Genomic DNA, 6,426 nt, shown 5'->3' on the forward strand with positions numbered 1-6,426 from the left:
CCAGCCTCTCAGGCTGGCGTCCGTGGTCACCAGGATCCAATCCTGTATGCCGAATCTGCAGCCCTCCAATAGATGAGCCCTCTGCAACCACCACAGAAGAGATACCCTTGTCCTTGGAGACAGGGTTATCCGCTGGTGCATCTGAAGATGCGACCCTGACCATTTGTCTAACAGATCCCTCTGGAAAATTCGTGCATGGAATCTGCCGAATGGAATTGCTTCGTAAGAAGCCACCATTTTTCCCAGGACTCTTGTGCATTGATGTACAGACACCTTTCCTGGTTTTAGGAGGTTCCTGACAAGCTCGGACAACTCCTTGGCTTTTTCCTCCGGGAGAAAAACCTTTTTCTGAACCGTGTCCAGAATCATCCCTAGGAACAGCAGACGAGTTGTCGGCATTAACTGGGATTTTGGAATATTCAGAATCCAGCCGTGTTGTTTTAGCACTTCTTGAGACAGTGCTAATCCCCTCTCTAGCTGTTCTCTGGACCTTGCCCTTATTAGGAGATCGTCCAAGTATGGGATAATTAATACGCCTTTTCTCGAAGAAGAATCATCTCGGCCATTACCTTTGTAAAGACCCGAGGTGCCGTGGACAATCCGAACGGCAGCGTCTGAAACTGATAGTGACAGTTTTGTACAACGAACCTGAGGTACCCCTGGTGTGAGGGGTAAATTGGAACGTGGAGGTACGCATCCTTGATGTCCAAGGACACCATAAAGTCCCCTTCTTCCAGGTTCGCTATCACTGCTCTGAGTGACTCCATTTTGAACTTGAACTTCTTTATGTACAGGTTCAAGGACTTCAGATTTAGAATAGGTCTTACCGAGCCGTCCGGCTTCGGTACCACAAATAGAGTGGAATAATACCCCTTTCCCTGTTGTAGAAGAGGTACCTTGACTATCACCTGCTGAGAGTACAGCTTGTGAATGGCTTCCAAAACCGTCTCCCTTTCGGAGGGGGACGTTGGTAAAGCAGACTTCAGGAAACGGCGAGGCGGATCTGTCTCTAGTTCCAACCTGTACCCCTGAGATATTATCTGCAGGATCCAGGGATCTACCTGCGAGTGAGCCCACTGCGCGCTGAAATGCTTGAGACGACCGCCCACCGCCCCCGAGTCCGCTTGAGAAGCCCCAGCGTCATGCTGAGGCTTTTGTAGAAGCGGGGGAGGGCTTCTGTTCCTGGGAAGGAGCTGCCTGTTGGTGTCTCTTCCCCCTTCCTCTGCCTCGTGGCAGATATGAATATCCCTTTGCTCTCTTGTTTTTAAAGGAACGAAAGGACTGCGGTTGAAAAGTCGGTGTCTTTTTCTGTTGGGGAGTAGCTTGAGGTAAAAAGGTGGATTTCCCGGCTGTAGCCGTGGCCACCAAATCTGATAGACCGACTCCAAATAACTCCTCCCCTTTATACGGCAAAACTTCCATATGCCGTTTTGAGTCCGCATCGCCTGACCACTGTCGCGTCCATAAACTTCTTCTGGCCGAAATGGACATAGCACTTACCCGTGATGCCAGTGTGCAGATATCCCTCTGTGCATCACGCATATAAAGAAATGCATCCTTTATTTGCTCTAAAGACAGTAAAACATTGTCACTATCCAGGGTATCAATATTTTCAATCAGGGACTCTGACCAAACTACTCCAGCACTGCACATCCAGGCTGACGCTATAGCTGGTCGTAGTAGAACACCTGTATGTGTGTATATACTTTTTTGGATATTTTCCATCCTCCTATCTGTTGGATCTTTAAGTGCGGCCGTCTCAGGAGAGGGTAACGCCACTTGTTTAGATAAGCGTGTGAGCGCCTTATCCACCCTAGGAGGTGTTTCCCAGCGCGCCCTAACCTCTGACGGGAAAGGGTATAAAGCTAATAACTTCTTTGAAATTAGCATCTTTTTATCGGGGGCAACCCACGCTTCATCACATACATCATTTAGTTCTTCTGATTCAGGAAAAACTATAGGTAGTTTTTTCACACCCCACATAATACCCTGTTTAGTGGTACCAGTAGTATCAGCTAAATGTAACGCCTCCTTCATTGCCAAAATCATATAACGTGTGGCCCTACTGGAAAAATAGGATTTTGGTACTTACCAGGTAAATCCTTTTCTTTGAATCCATAGGGGGCACTGGAGTACTCTTGGGATATGGACGGGCGTAGCCGAACAAGGGCACTGAATATTTAAATTTAGGACCCTCCCCCCCCTCCATATCCCCGAGTACCTCAGTGTACGACCTCAGTGTTTTTTTACTGAGCGAACAGGAACGATATAGAGAGGTTGACAATGGAGAATACCTATAACATAACGGACAACACAATGTTGACCCATAACCTTACTGTCAACTAAACAGTTGACACCATAACCGATAGAACTTTATAATTTGAACCAATCGGTGAAAATGTGTTACCATAAGCTCCTCTGAGCTTAATATCAATGAAGTAAAACTTGTTACCCTAAGCTCCCTTGAGCTTAAAACAACCCCGGTAAAACTGCTCTGGGTGGGCGTCCAGTGCCCCCTATGGATTCAAAGAAAAGGATTTACCTGGTAAGTACCAAAATCCTATTTTCTTTATCATCCACTAGGGGTCACTGGAGTACTCTTGGGACGTACCAAAGCTTCCCTCGTGGGCGGGAGAGCTGTTTGATACTTGTAACAGTAGGCAGCCCAAAGCTAGATGCTGATGGCGCCACCATTTATAACGTGTAAACGTGCACAAACATGGTGCACATGAAGGCTATGTAGCCGCGTTTTAGACACTCCACGACCCACTGGGTCTGACATTCCCACAGAACCTGTGGGATGAGCTATTACTGACGTAGGCGATTGTAACTTAGCCTTAAAGTAAACCTGACTTGTAGTCATTATTATTACCCAACTGGATAATGTCTGCTAAGAAACTGGCTAACCCCAGTTGGCAGTATCATAGAGAACAAACAACGTATTCATATCACGTACTGTTGACGTTCGGGACATATATAAACGCGTAATGCGTGTACCACATTCAGAATTCTAGAATGTGCTGTCCACACAGGAACCCCTATTGGTATATTGATGTGAAGAATACGAAAGCGTGATTCGTCCGAAGATCTGCTTTGTCATGAGAAAACTCAAATACGGTGGCTTGGAATACAAGGCACCCAAATATGAAAACAAAACCCTTGCCGAAGCCAAGGCTATAAGAAAATTGTTTTCCAAAGTGAGAAACTTAATTCCCATTTGTTGAAAGGGTTCAAAATATGAAAACTGTAAGAAATCTGAACCCAACTTCAAGTCGCCTGGCGCTGTAGGTGGGATAAATAGAGTGTGAACTTTGATGACACCTTGTAGAAAGATGTGTACAGACGCCAATAGAGGCAAACGTCTTTGAAAATAAGTTTACCACACAGATACCTGCACTCTTCGTGCAGATCAACGCAGTTTTCCATTCCACCCCGTTTAACAGAATACGGGTTACTTGAAGGATGATGTTGGAAACTTCCGAGGTTTACAACCTATGTAAGCCCACGAAATTTTGTAAAAATGAGCTGCCTTAAACGGCTTACTATTTCGTAACATGGTTAGTATAACCGATACTGTAATGCTCAATTTCTTAAGAGGGCGGTCTGCACCCTCACCCCGTCAACCGCAGCTGCGGTACATAGATAATAGGTACATAGGTAACTATGGGTAAACTAACGTTCCCTGATGTAACAGGTTGGACGTATTATGAGCGGGCCAAGATCGTGTGCAAGTATTCCTTGAAAATTCGAGAAGCAAACTTCTCCGAAACCCATGAGCTACCACCAGTATGACTGTGACAAACTGTCTTATGAGCCGTTTTGACAACGGAGAGAGCAGCGGAAACTGGTGGAGCCAGATACACGATGCTGAATGACCACATGAATGTGAGAGACTCCACCGCCACTGCCCTTGTGATCTGTTTTGTACACATACTGAGCTTTTGTAATTGTGGCGAGATGCCATCATGTATACTTGAGGGTAACCCCCTTCTGTGGACTCGCATATGAAACACCTCTGGATTTAATGTCCAGTTTTCAGGATCCAAATCCTGACGGGTGAGATCCTCTGTCTAACAGATGTCCACTCACGTAATGATCTCTTGACATTTTCACATAATGGTGTTCTAAGCCATTGAGGATTTGAGTCACATGCCGCATTACCATGCGGCTTTTTGGTTCTCACTGGTTGTTGTGTATGCAACTGCCGTTGCCTTGTTTGACTGCTTAAGGCCAGCGTGAGACAGGCATCAAACATTTACCTGAAACTCATGGTTGTTCCTCTCCACAGAAATCTTTAGTAAAAGGCGAAAGATTTATTCGTTCTGAAGAGAAACCAGAGTATATACCTGGTCAGACTGAAAGCGAATCATGTATTGCATTGTAAAATGCACAGAGTTCTAGGACCTTTATCGACAGCAATCTTTGTTGCTGATTTTAACTACAAATCCTGACCCTCTGCGACTGTCGTCCAGAGTATATGCACCCTTTTCCCTCTGTGGGAAACGCGAGTGAAGGGTGGCGAACTAAATTGAAAACACAACTTTATTCTTAATAGGTGAATACACCAATGTACCGCTAGTGTGCGTGTTTTGCACTAATTACTAGACGTACATTTGTTATTGCTGGTGTAGTAGGTAAAAGTCTTTGATTTACCGTATTTATCATCTTACCTAGGCATTGACATCGTTTAGACGGAATTAGATGTGATTGTTTTCGAACTTGATCTGCTACCGCAGTATACCTTAGTAGCGCAAGTTAAAGGAACTTTGTTGAGACAGAGTTCTTATGTGAGATGAGCTATCATCCCAACCTCACTTTGGTAAATACCCAAAGCGATAAGCAACGGTAGACATGAAATGGTTAATGGTTGTGGCGATTTGCAACCGCTAGAACCTGTGAAGAACAAACCGGACTGGGTAAATACGCATTCAAATGCAATTATGCAATTGTGTGGCTCCAATAAGCAAATACTAACCGCAGAAAATCCATTTTCTAACTGTAGTAAATGACTTGCTGATTGATATTGCAACGGAGCTGTTTGGTTTTGCTCAAACAGAGGGGAATAAGTAACTCTGACTCTGTTGGCGTACTACTGCCTGGTTTATAAACCTGCAAAGACTAAATGACAACCTGCCAACCGTTCGACAGAGGCAGTTTTGTCCTTTAAGCTGTAAATAGCTGAGACCTGTATGAGTTGAAGTCCTGAAACCTCGCAAATGTAACATGTAAATACGCGCTTCCACAATTGTAAAAGAAGTCATCAAACCACTGGCTTGCTGACTGTAACGTCCTGTCGTTACAAGGCGTGACTGTTCCTTATAAAGGGATAAAACGCCGTTACAAATATACTGTATGCGGTAATGGCTGAATATCATAAAGGGATAAAATACCGTTACAAGTATATCAAATTTATGAGCAAACAAGCTCTGGCCTTGTCGCGCTTAACTAGCGACAATGAAATTAACCGGCGTTAGCAGAAGCTTTACAGATATACTCTGCAGCTTCTTTTACCAGTGATCGTCATTGTTTGATACATAGATTCTAGTGACCCAAATGTATCCTGGGTTTTTATAATGTTTGAAAGAAAATCATCTAGCAATGGCGGATCGCGTCCTTTTGGAAACGATTATGTATGGTTGTTAACAACCCCCCCCCGCACTATCTGAGTGCTGGTCTAATGTACCCTTCTCACTCGTAGTTATAATTTGACATAGAATCTAGTGAAATAAACACTCTGGTACCCAAAGGGAAATTGGCCCTTTGGAAGACTGTCTTTTGTTAGGGCTGGCGGAGTCATTCCGAGACTCCGATGTTACCGCTCTTTTAATTTGAATTGCCAATGTTAACATAGGATTTTTAAAATTATTTTTAGTCTGCACTATAGCCTTACTCGCTATGTAGACAGACACCATAAAATAATAGGCAATAGACAGACACTTGCACGACTTAATGAAGTTATTATCATATATATATATGTTATTGCTGAACAGCATATTCATATGAAACTCAAGCTTGTTTCTCTCTACGGAAATCTTTAGCAAAAAACGAAAGATTTATTCGATATGAAGAGAAATCAAAGTATTCTTTATGTGAAAAGCAGTTCACATGGGCATATGAAACCCCAACCAAATTCCTACTAACTTCCCTGCGCCTCTGGTGGCTGAGAGATGTAGGGCAGGAATGTTCTAGAATTAAGTAGAAATACAGATTACATGGCTGATTTATGTGAAAACTGAACCAAAAAATTCCCACTAACACCCCTGCGCCTCCTTGTGGAGTATAGGTGTATGGGCGGAATGTTCTGGAATTATAACCTGTAAGAACAGCAATGATTAAAATGACCGTCATGCCATGCTTCCACTGAAAATCACAGGACAGGTTACCTGCTGCAGCGTTAATATATAGGCTTAATAGCCTATTATACAT

At 43.8% G+C, this 6,426-nt stretch overlaps 1 non-coding gene and 1 pseudogene across 1 annotated transcript; both read right to left on the reverse strand.

Moving 5' to 3' along the window:
* Positions 1-4,227: 4,227 nt before the first annotated feature.
* LOC134913457 (U5 spliceosomal RNA) lies at positions 4,228-4,342 on the reverse strand. The gene has a single exon (XR_010177215.1). It is a non-coding gene; the product is annotated as a U5 spliceosomal RNA (small nuclear RNA).
* A 1,632-nt stretch (positions 4,343-5,974) lies between these two features.
* LOC134913546 (U5 spliceosomal RNA) lies at positions 5,975-6,082 on the reverse strand (annotated as a pseudogene).
* Positions 6,083-6,426: the final 344 nt, after the last annotated feature.

The sequence above is a fragment of the Pseudophryne corroboree genome, chromosome 4, assembly GCF_028390025.1.
Source record: "Pseudophryne corroboree isolate aPseCor3 chromosome 4, aPseCor3.hap2, whole genome shotgun sequence".
NCBI lineage: Eukaryota > Metazoa > Chordata > Amphibia > Anura > Myobatrachidae > Pseudophryne > Pseudophryne corroboree.